This window comes from Siphateles boraxobius, unplaced genomic scaffold, assembly GCF_051911475.1.
Source record: "Siphateles boraxobius isolate OS27281-9 unplaced genomic scaffold, OSU_SipBor_1 29, whole genome shotgun sequence".
Lineage (NCBI taxonomy): Eukaryota > Metazoa > Chordata > Actinopteri > Cypriniformes > Leuciscidae > Siphateles > Siphateles boraxobius.
In genome coordinates this window covers 16140796-16156673 of record NW_027508908.1, presented here as the reverse complement: position 1 = coordinate 16156673, position 15878 = coordinate 16140796, and the positions used below count along the sequence as shown (strand labels likewise).

General features: G+C 37.8%; 1 protein-coding gene and 1 long non-coding RNA gene across 4 annotated transcripts in view; both read left to right on the top strand.

Annotated features, from left to right (window-relative positions):
* Positions 1 to 15878, top strand: part of LOC143753942 (uncharacterized) — a 341178-nt gene that overhangs the window by 264662 nt on the left and 60638 nt on the right. The window lies entirely within an intron of this gene.
* Positions 1 to 15878, top strand: part of epha6 (eph receptor A6) — a 229186-nt gene that overhangs the window by 199605 nt on the left and 13703 nt on the right. The gene's annotated exons all lie outside the window — the stretch shown is intronic.

Here is a 15878-nt window from a genome sequence, read left to right as displayed (position 1 = left end):
CATTGAATATTGTCATATTCATTACCATGCTAAAGATCTTCTGAGAGAAATGCTAGAAACAGTATTCTGTCCAAAAGTTTGGAATCAGTAAGATTTGTCTGATTGTTTTTCAAAGAAAGTAATACTTTTATTTAGCAAGGACACATTACATTGATCAACAGAGATAGTAAACACTTTTGCAAAGTTACAAAAGATTACTGTTTTAAATAAATGCTGTTCTTTTGAACTTTCTATTCTTTTCGATTAAAAGAAAAATCCTGAAAAAAGATACATCACAGTTTACACAAAAATATTAAGCAGCACAACTGAAAGTTTTTTTATAATACATTTGATAAAAAGTGGACATTCAGCTTTGTTACCACACAAACAAATTACATTAAAAAAAAAAAAATTATATATATATATATATATATATATATATAAAATAAATAAATAATATATATATAAATAGGACATATATAGGACATATATAATATAATATATATAATATTATTAAATATTTCACAATATTACTGTTTTTGATCATTTTTTGCAGTCTGCATCTTGACTGGTTAAATTACAGATTCTCTTTCCAGCCTCTATCTCCTGATGTTCTGAGCCATAGACCTGCTAGCATGTTTCCCCCGTCTGTAAAAAAAACGCAACGTATTCATAACTATTGCCATCCTGGCCAGACTCATCGTTCATCATGATAATGATGATAACTGCAAATTTCATTTCATCCCGGAGAGGCATTGTCTCAGCACATCAAATGCGGGATATCTCCTAGCCTAAGCTCAGTTTCACACTAATAGAGACACACGGCTTTATCTAAAAGCCTGCTGTCTTCCTCTATCTAGATTCCGTATCCGCAGATATGGCCAAACTTCATTATTAGAATCTGCCCAAGTTTCCTCAGGACAGCTCTCTCGACTCTCATGACTTATTCTCACACCATATTTATCAGTTTCTCTCTGTGTGTCCATTTCTTGTGCTTTGACTGATAATTCACTTCTCAGATTCATTGGCTGGATTGTGCTTTGGAAAAGCAGTCAACTGTTTTGTTGTATGAATTACTGGAACATGATGAATGATTTTATGTCTGGAGAAGTGTTAGAGGTCAAAAGTCATATTTGGACCAGGTGGTCTTATACTCTGTTGTAAAGACGGGAGCTCATCAGCATTAATATCAGTGAGAAAAAAAGATTGATTGATTGATTGATATGATCAATCTCCCCCTGAGCTGTAATCACAGTTAAGAGCTTCAAAGCCTTCCTTCAAGCCCTCAATCTACCACCTGTGGAGTGGGAAGGAGATGCAGATTTTAGGGAAGGAATGGAGCAGCACAGTGTATATATAGCATCTAAAATATTCAGAGCCATTTTGGAGTGCGATGAAGTTGGGATTTAAAATATAAGATTTGCATTGATTTAGAGCAGGGACCCCTATGCTATGACAGCTAAATGCTGTCATCATTATCATTTACTCGCCCTCATGACATTCCAAACTTGTATTCAATTATTTCTTCTGCGGAACACAAAAGAAAATATTTTGAAGAATGTTTCTGCTGTTTTTGCCCTTACGATAAAAGTCAATAACAGTATTGTAGTTGAGACCAGCTTATTCGAGTCCCGGCTGATGTCATGGTGCTGTGCAATCCAAACATGAGTGACTTAAGCCTAGTTCACACTACATGATTTTAAGCCCGATTTAAGCCCAATTTGCAAATCGTTGAGCTCGCCGACAGGTCAGGGTGTTATTGCGTGCAAATCGCGGGGGATTAGCGGGCGATGAACACTCGCCAATCTGTTAGTATGAAAGAGCCAACAACGCATCAAAGACGCTCGCAGACGCCTCGCAGACGCCTCGCAGACGCGTCGCCGAGCCTAGAAAAATATCTAGCATGCTAGATATCCAGAGCTGTCGCACGACTCAATCTCACTGATGTCATGAGCAAAAGCCAATCAGAGCAAGTAAATAAATACGCGGTAAATACGTAGGGTAAATACGCGGGTAAATACGCGATTTTTGCCGCCAGCCAAACATAATCATGCAGCTACATCTCCGATATAAACATGCTGTACTCACCTCCAACTCTCTCTGTAGCACAGACCTGCTCTTCCCGTAAGCAGATCCACTCTTTCGCCCATACTCTCTTATTTTTTCTTTTTTGGCGTTTTTTCTCAGAGCAAATCATCGCGCAAACAGTTTGCAGCACTAGTTTCTGTCTGACGTCCATATTCGCGTGTTGTGTTCTTCTTTGCTGTGTATTGGCGCGCGTGCTGTTTCGCGTCAAGATATACATTAGACAGATTTGTAGACAAGATGGAATCGTTGGGTGACAGAGTTGTTGTCAACTCGTGTAGTGCGTTACCTCCTGTTGCGGATCAATCATGTTGTGTCGTGTGGTGTGAACAGCTCAACAACTTGAACACTCATGATTTCTCAGAGAGCAAGTCATGTAGTGTGAACCGCACAGTTCAGTCCGACGTTTTAAAATCATGTAGTGTGAACTAGGCTTTACCAAAATACAAGGAAATTCTTCAGAAACAGCAATAACCCAGAACCAACAGTAAAACTCAGGGAGTATAAACACAGAGAGAACTAAGCTAGACACAGGTGGGACTAATCAAACCAAGGTAACAAACAGGGAGGAATTACTAACTAAGGAGACTGGAACTAAACTGAAATGAAAGAAAACACGGGCACATGAACGGAAACACATTGATACATAATGTGACCCTGACAGCCAAGACCTGAGTAGGTTGAGTCTGAGTCAAGACTAAGTCCAGAAGAGGGTCGAATCCGAGTTAAGAATCCCGAAGACTCAACAAGACAAAGATCATGAATACAGTATATGGTCTTGGACTTGGACTCGCGATGGATAAGACCAAGTCTAGTCTCAAGTTATACAACACTATTCTGTAGAGTCCAAAGTTGTTTTGGAATTCATTGATGGATACATTTTTCTAAATACCGTATTTTGTGTTCTACAGAAGAAAGTCATATGGGTTTGAATTGAAATGACATGAGGGTGAGTAAATGATGACAGAATGTTTATTTTTGAGTGAATATCCATTAAATGTATTTACATAATTAATTATGCTTATGTTGCAAAGGTATTAAATTAATTATAACTGATGTACAAAATCTAATTATTGACATTGTATTATTTATTTATTTAAAAATAAAATTAACTATGAACATGTTCCAGGTCTGTTTTTTTTTAACTCTGTAAATGCTACTTAATTTAAGGCTTTATTCATGCAATAAGTCTAGGTTTAGGTTAGAGTAAGCAATGTGATCCTGATCAAAAATATGTAAAAGTCCCCCATAATGTTGCAGTATTTAATGGTATGTTTGCAATAGCTTCAATAATGACAGTGCACACATTGCTTGTATGTTGTTTCACATCTGTACAAATGCTCAATGATATAAATTCAGGTAAAACTTTATTTCGATAGTCCACTTAAGACATTCTACTAACTAAAAGTAACTTAGCAGCTACATGTCAACTACTGTCATTAGAGAATTAGTAGACTGTGCTTAATATCTTCTAACACTTTATTTTGTTGTTCCCCCAATAGATATTACTGACTATTAGTAACTTAGCAACTACAAGTCAACTTGTTCTCCTAACCCGAACCCTAACACCTAACCACAACCTACCAGTCTACTGACAGTCTACTACAGCCTACTAATACTCTAATGAGAGTTAGTTGACATGTAGTTGAAAAGTTACTTATAGTTAGTAGAATGTATAAAGTGACTATCGAAATAAAGTGTAACCTAAATTCACAACATCATGTACTGAAGATCACGTCAAAGTAGCCGAAGTTAAAACCTGGAACTCATTACAGTATATCTCAGTATGATTCGTAGTAGCAAATCTTTCTCCCCAGTGTCTATTTAGCCCTACACCAAATATTAATAGAGGTCAGATTCAGGGGAGTGGCCCTGGGATTGAGCTGGACTCTGCGGAGAACCCAACAAGGGTGATGATGGGGCAAGGGGCCAGTAAACCTCCAGTTCCACCACCAATACTAACCAGAACCAGTGCAGTATTAATGAGCTGGAGGTTTTTGCCATGGAGAGGGCTGAGCCAATGAATCATAATTCAAGAGATCCAAACAAGCCTTAATGGTGAACTCTCACTGCCACTCAGACACATTCATATTACATCAAAAATATCAGACCCTCAGCTTCTCACAGAGTGATTGAAGCATGTTTAATAGATCTGAAACTTCTTTATGGCTCTGTGAACCCCTTCTAACCCGAACTGGTTAGTTGAACACAAAAGTCTTCAGTTAATTTGCAAATGCTGTCAAAGTGTTTCATATCCTACCATTTAAAACTACAGTGTGTATTTTTTTTTTTAAATATTAAAAAAGGGGTGAAGGCCCTATTGTTTTTGTAAGGATTATTTATTATTATTATTATTAGGGCCCAAGCCCTGAAAGGGCACAGAGCCCTATTGTTTTCATTAGGATTATTTGTTATTATTAGGGCCCAAGCCCTGAAAGGGCAAAGGCACTATTGTTTTCCTAAGGATTATTTATTATTATTATTATTAGGCCCCAAGCCCTGAAAGGGTGAAGGCCCTATTGCTTTCCTAAGGATTATTAGGGCCCAAGCCCTGAAATGGTGAAAGCCCTATTGTTTTCATTAGGATTATTTGTTATTATTAGGGCCCAAACCCTGAAAGGGCAAAGGCACTATTGTTTTCCTAAGGATTATTTATTATTATTATTATTAGGGCCCAAGCCCTGAAAGGGTGAAGGCCCTATTGTTTTCCTAAGGATTATTTATTATTATTATTATTAGGGCCCAAGCCCTGAAAGGGTGAAGGCCCTATTGCTTTCCTAAGGATTATTAGGGCCCAAGCCCTGAAATGGTGAAAGCCCTATTGTTTTCCTAAGGATTATTTGTTATTATTAGGGCCCAAGCCCTTTGCCTTACCCTAAATTAATGTACAATTATATATATATAATTTCTTTTTTTTTTTTTTTTTTTACAAAAAAAGGCCCTATATTAGTTTTAGTTATTTTAGTACATCAAGTTCACTAAATGAAAGTGTTTTTTTTTTTTTTTTTTTTTATCTTGCCAACTGAAGTTAAATAAATGTATGTTACTTTTATATTTTATTTTATTTCAGTTAACTCTATGAACCCTGGGTGGGACATCTTATTTTCCCAAATAATGGCTGATGCTTGGGGAGACATATTTAAAATATTATCCCCCGGTTTCACAGACAAGCCTTAAGCCTATAGTCCCAGACTAAAATGCATGTCTGAGCTGTTTTACCTGAAAGAAACTTGCACTGACACAGTCTTGCCATTGTTTTGCCTCAAGAGTAATGGTGATGTTTTTCTAAGATACATTTATAATAGCTACTTACTATGGTCTAATGCTGGCTTAATCCAAGCCGTTTGGTCCTGCTAATGGCACAGAAATTACAAACTGCAACTTTAAATAAGCTCAGCCAATAGGGGCTTAAAGCTCAGTATGATGCAACTGTAAAGTAATGTGAATGTGCTAAGCTGGTGAAGTTTTCAATGCATTGTTGGTAAACGCACTGTGCAGTCATTCACTGTAAACATAAAGCAATGTTGGGGATGGCAGATGTTATTTGACCCATCCATGTCTTTAAGAAGAAGCCCACAGCCAGAGTAAGTTACATCACAAATATACTGTCAGACTGAAATCTTATGTTAGAAATACTAGTGGGGAGCTGAAAGTGCAACAGACATTAATGCTGAACACTGTTTCTGTGCTGCCGTTGCTTTTGAATGGGTCGGTGGATGGCATGTTTTAGGTATGTGTGTTTGAGGTATTCCTGAGTGGATGAGTATGTGTGTGTGAGACATATCAAATGAAAATGTTCTCCCCAGGGGCTGAGAGGCTGCATGTTGTGCAGTTCCTAACTCTGAATTATATATTTATTTATTATTTTTAGGCTTTGGATTGAATCGTCAAAAGCAAGGTGTCAGAATGTTTGTGGGCTTGCATAATGTCAGAGGAACTCTAAATTACACAAAGTGCACACACACACACACACACACACACACACACACACACACACACACACACACATGCTTGGACACATTGATATATGCATGCATATCCATGTGTACCTGCACACTGCTGACACATTGGCAGGCCGACAAGACAAGCACACACACACATTTCCCTCCAGTCCTCCAGTATTTATAAACATTCACTCACAAGCATTTCTGCCAGCAGTGCAGGTTTTAATAGGTTCATTCTCTGAAACCGATGCTACCACTTGTTTCTTGGGGTGCTAATGCTTTGTTTTCCCACAGTGTAGTAGCATAACCTTTTTCCCACACTATGCCTGCTAAAAAAATAAAATCAGCTTAGATTTTCTGGTCTTAGCTGGTTTGAGCTGGTCTTCGAGCTTGGCCAAGCTGTTAAGCACCCAAAACACCTCTAAAACCAGCCAACAGCAGTTGTTTTTCTCCAGCAGGGATTCCAAAATTGGATTATAACAACAACAATTTTCACATAACCAAACCATAGTTGATGTTACTGGTATGATAAAACTGTGATAAAGGGGTATTAGTCAATAGTGCAGATGTCCGTACTATGTATTTTAGTGGAAAATCTACCAAAGATTAAAAGGTTAAATGGTCAATATTACTTTTTGGGATGCTGCATGGTTTGCTGGTTTCCCCAACTGTCTTTTTGCTGAACCTAACAAGATTTCATTGTTTAATCAGTTTCATTAGCTGTTTTTGTGGAACATGGCTGAATGGACATGTTGATCTAGCACTATCCCAGATAAACGAGTATTTAAAAAAAAATGGTTTATTCACAGTTTTTTTTTTTCATGTAGGGTTGTTACCAGCATGCATGGTAAATGTTTGTAATGCCATAGTCTTGCTGTACTAACTTACGTGGCTAATCAAATCAAAGCAATAGCAAATATAGGGAATTATAGTTTTTGTGTGATTGTCCGTCTATATCTTTAGCCTCCTCATTTTCTCTCATCTGTCTATACTTATCCGTCGAATTTCAGACCAAATCAATTCCAGGCGGCGTCTGTTATTTTGATGAAAGTACCAATCTCAGATGTTCTGGTATAAAAATGTCTGTTGCACTGAAATATAGAGGTTATTCAATAAAAATATTTTCTCATAAAGAAAAATGTGTAAAAAATCGTAAATTATTCAAGCTTTGTACATCACCGATAAGACCCACACTAATTAAATGGCAATCTAAGATATCAAACTGCTGGCCAAATCTCATTTAAAAAAAATTACTCAGCCAGCCGTAATCTTCTTTAGTGATGAGACTTCGCATGAAACAAATGACAAATAATGCACTATGATATTGTAATTCAAATACACACTATTCCAAATGTACACAACTTTAATAAAGAAAAGGGAAAAGAAATAGCAAAATTGAAAGTTATTGCATTTTGCTTGCATGCACTTGACGGCAATCTCTCATAAGATAAGTTACTTTATTTAGATCCATAGTAATTTAGATTTTTTAATGCTGTGATGTTTACACTACTTCCTCAAGCTGTCCTCATTCAGACAATATGGCCCCTGAGTGTTGACCGAACACCCTCATCTCTGAGCCGTTTGTCATTTATTTAACATTACATCCCAGTGTGTTTTAGCTGCAGTGACCTCGACGGAGCCCTTCATTGTCAGTTTTAGACAGAGCTGGGAGGCTCGGAGCACCTTAGACCAGTGGTAGGGATAAGTGACAGGGGGTTGCACTGTGTGTGTGTGTGTGTGTGTGTGTGTGTGTGTGTGTGTGTGTGTGTGTGTGTGTGTGTGTGTGTGTGTGTGTGTGTGTGTGTGTGTGTGTGTGTGTGTGTGTGTGTGTGTGTGTGTGTGTGTGTGTGTGTTTGCGTGCGTGCGTGTGTGCGTGTGTGTGTGTGCGTGCGTGTATGTGTGTGTGTGTGTGTGTGTGTGTGTGTGTGCGTGCGTGTGCGTGTGCGTGTGCGTGCGTGTATCAGTATCAGTTTCATAATTGATTGAAAAAATATATATTTGACTGTATGGGACAGAGAGAGGGGATGAGGAGTATGTCTTGAATGTATCTGAGACCAAAATGTCCATAGACCTTACTGAGCCGAGCAGAGGAAAATACATAGACTGACACTTCACAGTCCCCCAGGGATAGACAGCTAGACGGAAAGATAAAAGGAAAGGGGAAAGAGGAGGGTGACTGCCTCCATTTTGACAGACTGTGTGCCACAGAACACAGAGACAGACATCCAGACTTCTGACCCCCACGGCAGCCCTGAAAGCACTCGGGACAGAGCAGAGCTTTCTTACTCCCCTGAAGGGCTTCATAATGGAGAGTTAACTGCACTGTGTCTTTGCAAGTGAGTGGCAGGCTGATGGTGATTGCACACATATTGTTTGAATGGTGGAATGCTAATGTATATGTGCTGGGCATTGTCAATAAATCAGAGAACAGAGATGCAAGAACTGTTGCAATTTTGGTTCCATCTGTCTTTCTCTCTTTTTTTTCTCTCTCTCTATCTCTTCCCCAATTGTTCTGTTTTTGTTTTCCATTGCGAATTTAAGAGGATGACGGATGGATTGCAATTCTTGTACAATTTCTGTCAACAACACAGACCGAAAGAGTGAAATGGCAGTTACCTGTTTAAACTCTAATGAAGAGTTATTTGCTTGCCCACTGATAGCATTGGCAAAATCGCATATTAATATGCAATTATGAACTTAATAAGCCCAGATTAATCCTGTCAGACATCATAATGATTTTATCCGTCTGATTGTAGTCTATCAAAATGTGAAATTGGCCTCTTCAGTCTGTGCCTTTTTTAGATGTTTCTGTAATTCAGTGCGATTTCCTGTGAGCAGACCCACGCAAAACCGGAGCCCTGCATAGATCTCTTTCAGAGTTCTGTATACTCACTTGTTTTTTTGTTTTGTTTTTGCAGCACATAGCATAAAAAATATGGTGGTGAGTTAAGACACTCTGAAGCATTGACAGGTAAAATTAATAAAAGAATAAAAAATATAAGGAGATGTGGAATAAAAAAGCAAACCCCAGGTGGTAGTGCGGCCACGACATGAAACAACTATTTTCGCATCTTACTAACAGCCCAAACCTCCGTTAGCATACTACCAAAGTGTCTATTTGGAAAATTGAGTCGTTGCTATGCAGTTATTGAAAAGAAAGCATCATAACACGTAATTGCGAGTAATAAATTCAGAATTGTGAGATATAAACTTATATAACAAGCTTCTGATTGGATTTCATCTATTGACATGTGCACACTGCAGTGTCCTTCTGTTGTTGCATACTACCCATTCTCCTTTTCTTTGTTTTAAAAAGCAGACTTATATTTATCAAGCAGTAAAAATGTCCCATCCCGCACTCAAAACCAGTCATCTGTGGATGAGAGTCTGAAACAAGGACTGCTGGGATGTTGTCCTGCTTCACTGCACAGAAGATGAGTGTAAGAAGAATTTTAGAATGACACAGACTACAGTAATTTATGACACAATTCAACAAGAACATGTCGTTCCACGCGTCACATGTCATTACATTATTTCTATTTCATTGCACATGTGCAGCACTTTCCCGTTTCGGGTTTCAATCCAATCGATTGTTTACATGTACTCTTGATCGGATTACAAAATGAATAAACCACCCCTTACAATCTGAATGAAAGTTTAATCAGATCTGGTCAATTCATTCTGATTGACGTGTTTACATGAGACTTTTTATTCTGATTGTGCTACTAGTTTGATTACAATTGGATTATTAGGGTCCATATAGACGCAGCTACTGTTGTACTATCAGCTCCATTTAGAACATTTTACCATGTTTACTGTATAGAATTTTCCATCAAAATCATGAAAATCTGAAAAAGTTTGTGTGAGCCTACCGTTAGTAACTTTGCATTTGTTCGTGGACATGCACTAAAGGACTTTTCCATAAGCTATTTTTGGTTTTAGTTGTGTAATTGGTGGTCATCGTAGACTTAGGCTTGTCAGCAGAATAAAACACATGTTTTCTAGTCTGACAATCAGACTTGTAAATTTAGATCGTAGATCATTCCAGTGGATGTTTTCATTAGATGTTTGGACTCTTCTTTTGTTATTATTGTATATTGCAATGATATATTAATCCTTGCAGGCCAAAGGAGTTCTTCCTGGGTAATATATTGTTTATTTAATGTGTTGCTTCCTCAAACCCTGCTTGTTACAGTAATGTAGAGTACACTGTTTTTCAAGTCATTATTTTCTTCGCTCAGTTGTCTTAGAATGGTGTTCAAAGCTTTTTTCCCTTTATTCTCTAGACATCTAGCTTTGCGAACGTATTTACATTTCTGCAATTTTCTTCTAATCTTTGTTGTTCTGTCTTTACCCAGAGCAGAGAGAAAAGGGGGATTAGAGAGCCTATTTATGTTATTTTTTTTACCACCTCCTTCCCTCACACTCTCACTTTCTCTCTGTTGCTCTCTGATTTTATTTATATATTTAGCTATTTATTTTTCCTGACATGAACAGCTCGAAGTGAAAAATTATGCAATGTACAAATTTTCCCCATGAGGCCAGGTGTTGGCACATAATGGCCCATATAGGTGTCGTAATTAAGATCTGGTTGGACAGGGGAGGGGAACAGAATATCATCTATTTTTTCCGCACTCCAAGACAAATCTGTTACCGGAACTAACAATTATTCCTAGAGACAATCTACTGTTTTTTTTTTGTATTATTACTTTCTCACTCACTTCCAGCCTCTCTCTTGCTCTTTTTATCTTATTTTTGCTTGGAACAGCTGGCTTAGGAGCTGAACTGAGCTAATGTTTTGACTGGCTTTTTCAGTGTTCAATCGCATTGTATTTCACACAACTGCCGTACAGTCTGTGGTCCTTATACTAGTATCGGAAACATATACATTTCACATTTGTTCTTAAACGTATCACCGGCAGTGAGCTTGAAGAGACAGAGGTGGGACACTAATTCACAGTAGCTTGTTAATTACCCCTGAACTACAAAAATAGTGAATTAATATTGATTATGATGACCCGACTCCCTTCAGCTCAAACTGCTTGTGATCGATGTAGTAATGCCTCACTGCTTTTACCAAAAAGTAAGTTTATTTGAAACAAATATCGACTGGCCTATAAACAGGTATTCTGACTCTCAAATCATGCAAACACACACGCACACACACACACACACACACACACACACAGAGAGAGAAAGAGAGAGACTTTTATACTCTCTGTACACACTTCATAAACATGTAACGACAAATACATCATGCACACAGTCATTACAGAAAGAATAAGCTTGTGCACATCTCACATGCCTTTGCAATCACATGGTCTGCACTCATACTGAGTTCTGCCGTATCGACTGCATATTTACTGCAGCTGCTTCATTCTTTAGTTAATTGCTGCTGTTTGTGAGCCTCTGAGAGACCTGTGTGTGTATCTGGGGGTGGATGATTTCGAGTGTGTTTAGACAAATACTTGATCGTCTCTCATTATTCATCTCTGAATCTGAATTGGAGTTGTTTTCATTGCAGAGAACAAATCAAACATGGCCTTGTCAAACTCTGTGTTGGATCTTCCCAATCTCAGAGCACCTGGTAAACTCATTCACAGTCGGAGAGATAAAAGCTCAGCTGCTGTTAACAGAAAGCAAACATTCCACATGTTTAAATTCAGTCTTACACTATAAAACTTGAATAAGCATTATTGTTATTGTATTACTTGAAACCTGACTCGCTTCGAAAATAAACTAGCCTGCATATACTTGATCTTGTTTTATTAGTGGGATAGTTTACACAAAAATGAACATTCTTTCAACATTTACTCACCCTCGAGTTGTTCCAAACCTGTATGAATTTCTTATTTCTGCTGAACACAAAAGAAGATATTTTGAAGAATGTCGGTAACCAAACAGTTGATGGACCCCATTGAGTAGTCAATGGGGCCCATCTTCTGTTTTGTATTATATTTTTTATATATTTATATATATATACAGGATTCAAACCTACATCTCTTACATGCACACCACAATTCAGTATATCTGGAGCCTGTGCGCTAACCACTATGCCACAACTCCACCTACACATTTCTGCTTAGCTGTAGTGGGCTCAGGTTCGCATTCTCAGAAGAGTGTGTTCACTTATTGTAACTTGACTATATGAGATACACTTAGAGGAGAAGATTATAGGAGCTATAGGGAAGCATTTCTGTTTAATCTTGTATATAATTCTAGGAGGGGGGGGTCAAACAGCAATGGGAAATAGAATAAGGCTATGTGCATTAACATGGCTCTCTTTTACCCTCGCTTCCTCTCATGTATGCAAGAGATCTTTTGAAATCGACAAGACATGTAGGTGTAAGGACAGTTTCTATCTTCGATAAAACAATACTTTAGGTTGCGTGTTCACTATGTGTGCACACAAGCATGTGCATGTGCATTTTAATGTGTCTATTTTATTAAATTGTGCCACATTTCCTTTTACTGTCATTTTAGTAAACTCCATAGAGAATGCAAGGTAAAAATGTATCCTGCGAAAACAAGCAACATCAAATTATCCTTAATCTGGCTTTAGTGATTGCTTCACTAATGTGGTATGATTTCTGATTATGTGCAGATTCTGGCTTTGTGCAGCATCCATAAAGAGTCTGAAATGATTTGGGTGTAAGAGTCAATGAAAGATCCCCTTAGCAGAGCAGGAAAGCTGATTAAAATAAAACTGCAGGTCAGCTCTGCATAATGACTGTACATTAGCGCCTCAGTTTTTGCCTCTTTTTTTAATGTATATGTTTGGATGTGTTTGTGCTAGCAGTTTATCCGGTTATTCTTTATGTCAAGGTGTCCGTGTTGCAGTGTAATTATACATTTAAGTACTGAGTAATAATAATTAACTACATGTACTTACTATAGGGTTAGGAATAGGGGGTGGATTAGGGTTAGCTACATGTAATTACCACAGTAGCATGTGTAACAAGGACACTGTCCCTTTCTTCTTGTGTGATCCTTGGTGCTTCAGGCTAATTAACAACTAAGGCTTATGACAATTCAACAGACCACACAGGCAAAAGACCAATTTAGTTAACAAAAATGTTTACGTTTTTGTCAGAAACATCATCAAAACTTTTGGAATTTTTCAGAATCATGGCCTAGCAGTAACCATGAAAGTTTCTGACAAGTTGAACAAGAAGTTTAATTTGTTTTATTCAATAAAAAGTGTAAAATAACCCAAACCCCCAAAAATGTGATAATGTTGAAAAACAAGATAATGTACCGCAAAATAATACCAAATCACATGCATGCGAAACCAATCAATAGTTCAAAAAGAGACTTTTATGTCCATGTCAATATTAAACTTCCGTTTGGGGTTGCTAAAGGTATCTTTTTGCCTTTTTTAATACTTTGTGCTTTGACTGAGTATCAAAGATATTAGCCACATTTACTTGACTGCACTTTCGAATAAGTACACAGTATGTTATTTTTTTTAATTTGTAATAACTCATTACATTTTGCATGGCACCTAACTTTTTCTGCAGCAGTTAATTTCTGCTACAAAATAAGTGATATTGCCATCTTTAAAACATTGAAGGTACATTGTATCTTGTGCGTTTTGTCCTTTATCAGCCAAACTTGTCAACAAGACTAGCTTATGTGAATGTGAGTGCATTAGAAGGTAGTTACTGAATCGCATAATTTTATGAGATACAAACATGGCTTCAGCCAGTGATGAGGCCGAAACGAGAATATCCAGTGCAAGTTGGCTTTGACTGTTTAATTTGACTTAACTTTGCTTTATTTATCCCTTTAGAGACATTTTTAGAGGTTATTGGTTTACTTATGCCCTTTTTGAGCTCTTGAGCTTAACAGAGACTGTGTTTGTAGACGTTTAAGAGGCTGTTGTGTCAATCTTGATTTATTGCAATATTAGGTTGTTCGGTTTTATTTCGATTTCAGAAACAATGTGATTTTTCTCCCCAATCTCTTCACTGGCATGTCTCTTAGGTGTTGAGGACTTGTACATCTTTGAGCCTAAATTCAGTACCAGTAAAATACTTTCGTATTGGCATTGGTGACTTGTAACTTGTAATGGAGTCATTTTGCTGTAAGTTATCTCTACTTTTACTTAAGTATGGTTTTCATGTACGCTTTACAACTCTGTTAATGTTAAAACAGTCTCTAATGCTCACCATGGCTGCATTTATTTGATCAAACATACAGTAATTTACAAGTACCATTTAAAATAACTGTTTTCTAACATATTTTAAAATGTCATGTACTGTATTCCTGTCATGACACAGCTGAATTTTCAGCAGCCATTACTCCAGTCTTCACTGCCACATGATCCAATATGCTGATTTGGTACTGAATAAACATTTCTTATTATTATTAATGTAAAAAAACGTAATATTTTTTTCGAAACTGTGATATTTTTTTCAGAATCCTTTGAATCAACATTTTTGTAACATTATAAATGTCTTACTGTCACTTTTGATCAATTAATTGCATCTATGCTGAATAAAAGTATCAAAACAATTTTTTTTTAACGGTAGTGTGTGTGTTTCAGAATGGTTTCTGACTTATTGTCCAGCGTGTCATTAATGATTAAGATACATAAAGATAAATATTTCAGCTGTCCTTCACTGGGTCTCTTTTGAGTCATAATGTCATTTTGTTTTTGCAGCCAAGTTCATCCTCCTGCCCTTTCACTGACAGCTCTAGCTAAGTGTAGGCAGTCACAGAATCAGAAATAGACTTTTTTTGCCCTCTCTGTTCCTGGATAATATTCCATTCTGGAATCAATCTCTACCTCTGTAAATAGAGACGTGATGAAGCTTCATCATTTATTAAGCCTATTCTCCACAGTCGCTCTGACTTCAATATTTCTGTGCAAACTTACATGTTTCCTCCTCACGCATGTCTAAAGTAGTCAGATGTCGCTGGCTGCACTGTCCATCCCTTCTCAATAAAAGATGTACTGTCTCTCATGAGAGAGATCCAGCACATAGCTTCTCCCGCCACAGTCAAATCAGACAAACAACATGGGGTTTTCATCAAACACCGTTCCAATATATCTCCAACGCGCAAATTTGTAGAGACATAGTAGATAGAAGATAGACAGCATTGCACATTTAGATAAAGCTCTTGTGGTTACCGAGAGAGACAAACTGACAGAGAGATTGTGTCACAGGTGGTAACCTAAGCAAAACCGATGTCTTATTCTCTTATTTTCTTTTCTAATCACTTTGCTGATATCCCAGAGGATCTCAGGCAGTTCCGCCCAATACTGCACATCACTGAACGCCGCTCTCTGCTGTTTACCGGCTGTCTAAATCCTCTCTCTCTCTCTCTCTCTCTCTCTCTCTCTCTCTCTCTCTCTCTCTCTCTCTCTCTCTCTCTCTCTCTCTCTCTCTCTCTCTCTCTCTCTCTCTCTCTCTCTCTCTCTCCTCTCTCTCTCTCTCTCTCTCCTCTCTCTCTCTCTCTCTCTCTCTCTCTCTCTCACTCTCACTCTCTCTGCAACTTTGCTATACCTAAAACCCTCCTGTTCCCTGTCCACCCCTTATTTTTTTCCCAGCTGTTTTAACAGTGAGAGATTGATCACTTTGACAGAGGTAGTGATTACAGTGCTGGCTGTCTCTGTGGGCTTCCAGAGTGAATATTTACCTGGGAGAAATTCAATCAAGCTGGCTAATGCCATTCACCCACTACTTTAATCTGCTCCAGGATTCAATTAGAGATCGGCTCCACCTACCTGTGAGCATCATTTCAGTCGCTGGGGTGAAAGGGGAAGGAAAAAAAGCGAAATGGTTTTTGTTAAAGCATACAGTATTTGAAAGAAACAGCAAACCGTTTTTGTGGTGTACACGGTTGTTCGAGCATGTTTAAATA